The sequence below is a fragment of the Bolinopsis microptera genome, chromosome 5, assembly GCF_026151205.1.
Source record: "Bolinopsis microptera isolate Bmic1 chromosome 5, MBARI_Bmic_1.0, whole genome shotgun sequence".
Lineage (NCBI taxonomy): Eukaryota > Metazoa > Ctenophora > Tentaculata > Lobata > Bolinopsidae > Bolinopsis > Bolinopsis microptera.
In genome coordinates this window covers 5,353,305-5,355,926 of record NC_087076.1, presented here as the reverse complement: position 1 = coordinate 5,355,926, position 2,622 = coordinate 5,353,305, and the positions used below count along the sequence as shown (strand labels likewise).

Below are 2,622 nucleotides of genomic sequence, written 5' to 3'. Positions count from 1 at the left end.
AATTACATTTATTTCTCTTACATTTTATAGTTTCTTTTCAAGTAAGGAACTTCCAGTACAATCTCTTTTTGCTGTCGCAAGTGTTATTAACGCTAAACAGGGAGAATTGTTATCAATAATACCAAGTCAAACTCTCTGGGATAAAAGGTTGTAATAAAACAGATTTATAACAAGGTTAGATAACTCTCTAGTTATAACTCTCAGATGTTCTCGGTTGATCAGTGATATGAGTGTTATGATTATTACGCTGAGTGATCTGTGTTCAATATCCAAATCAATTCAATAAATATTATCTACTAACAATTTAACTTGTGATTTGGGGAAAGTTCCTTGATCCACTCTTTACTAGTAATAGCTCTCTCAGCTATACTGTCCCTCTTGATCTTACTTGTGCTGTGCTGGTTACTGCTCTCTCAGAGCTCACTCAGGTCCACTCTTTACTATACTTGTCTGCTCTCTCAGAGCTGTTCACTCTAGAACTATATCCTCAATCTAACTTCACTGGACTGCTACGCTAGCATCCACACAAAACAACCTGGGGTAATAAGGCACTTAAAACACTGTAAGGAACATCCTCTCAGGAAGTATACACAATCACAAAGTAAAACAGATCACAATGTAATACGGGAAAAACAACAACTAACACACAAACACTTACCGGCTTCAAGTCGGACACTCTCGTTGTTGTTGGTAGGTCCTAGCCGATTGCTGTTGTCTTCGTATTTACATCTGTATTTACTTGCTTATAGAAAGATTGGTTAATAATCGACAGCAAGTGCTTTACACGCAAATGGCCCAGCGAGTGTAGGTAAAAGTGCGTTTCACGTTTTTTCGTACGTTAAGTGCGTTATGTTTTAAAAGTACGTTAAGTGCGCACGAACCAACTATGTTGGATATTGTGTCGCACTAGAGTACGCTACCTGGATCGTAGTGGATCGCTATTTCGGGGATCTGGGTTGTGGTGTTAAATGGTGATAGAACTGTTGGGGGTAGGCAAAAGGTTGGAGGGTTTCAGGCAAGTATTAGGTAGAATAGACTGCTTACTTCGGTAGTGCATATAATCATGGTTAGAAGTAAGGTCTAAACTTACTACAAGTACAAATACAATTATCTAACACTCTACTCACTATTACATTTTCCTCTTTTTCCTCTTTTTCCTTTATTTTTGTTGATCCTTTATCTTTTTTAGCACACGAAGGAAAGTAAAAATAAAACACTTCAACTTTTGAGTAGCAAGTTAAATCTTGCGGATTGCTGTGTTGAATCTTAGCTCAACTTCTCTCCTGTTGTTGATCTTCACCAACTGGTACTCTATCGAGTTCCGAAAAACTGCTCTTCTTCTACATAAGGACGTGACACTGGATATTAAAAGTGAACTAGGAGAGTTCTGATTCTCCTTTACAATTTGCTACACTGTTCTTCTTTTTAGGTAGGGCGGGATTCTTCAGAAGTTTACCACTCTTTTTAAACTTTTGTGTGGCAGTGCTTCCACAAGGATCCTTCCCGCCCACCTTTTTCCAAAGGCATCCTATTTTGGTGTGGAGCATCATTATGTCCGGAAGGCTTGGGAGAAGATAACAAATTACCATTTCATTGGAGGCAGAGAGAGGCTGGCGGTTTGCGCTAGTGACAATGTTAGTCATGTGACCCAGATGTTCTGCTGTTGCATTGCTACCACACTCGGTGTTAACAATGGTGTTTAATGCAAAAACAAGATAGGCCTCTTGATTAAGAACATCGTCCATATGACACGCTTCCCAAAAATTGTAGTAGTCTGGTAGGTGTGGCATATTGAGGAAGACTTTGAAATGCTACCCACTGCCTCTCAAGTGTTGTGTCAGTGATGACTTCTACATCTGCTGATCTGCTGATCTGCATGATGTATCGGGGTCCGGGGGGCTACATAAAGGGGGTCGGGGGCCGGGGGGCTACATAAAGGGGGTCGGGGGCTACATAAAGGGGGTCGGGGGCCGGGGGCTACATAAAGGGGGTCGGGGCCGGGGGGCTACATAAAGGGGGTCAGGGACCGGGGGGCTACATAAAGGGGGTCGGGGCCGGGGGGCTATATAAAAGGGGTCGGGGCTGGGGGCTACATAAAGGGGGTCAGGGGGCCGGGGAGCTACATAAAGGGGGGGGGCTGGGGGGGCTACATAAAGGGGGTCGGGGGCTGGGGGCTACATAAAGGGGGTCAGGGGCTGGGGGCTACATAAAGGGGGCCGGGGGGCTACATAAAGGGGGGCTGCGGGGCTACATAAAGGGGGTCGGGGGCCGGGGGCTACATAAAGGGGGTCGGGGGCCGGGGGGCTACATAAAGGGGGGGGGGCTATTATATTTCTGTCAGTCCTTACCTCCATGATAACAATTCTTATCGAACAAGTCGAACAAGAAAGCATTCTGCAGACTTATGTATAATCTTATTTATTTTATTATCATCATATTATGTTTGATTAATACAGTGCTTATATAAAGAAAAATGTAGTTAAGAAAAATAAAATATTCATTAATAATTGTATTCATTCTTTTCATTCTTCAATTCTTATCACTTTTTCTTATTATCTTTTTCTTCTTAAGCATCTCGTAACCATACCTTCCAATATAGCTTGTCATCTGTAATACTTCTGG

The 2,622-nt window shown here is 42.7% G+C and overlaps 1 long non-coding RNA gene across 1 annotated transcript; it reads right to left on the bottom strand.

The window, feature by feature from the left end:
- Positions 1-303: 303 nt before the first annotated feature.
- LOC134816048 (uncharacterized) lies at positions 304-837 on the bottom strand. The gene is made up of 2 exons (XR_010160344.1): positions 659-837; positions 304-535 (listed from the first exon to the last, which is right to left on the bottom strand). It is a non-coding gene; the product is annotated as an uncharacterized LOC134816048 (long non-coding RNA).
- Between the last annotated feature and the right edge of the window lie 1,785 nt (positions 838-2,622).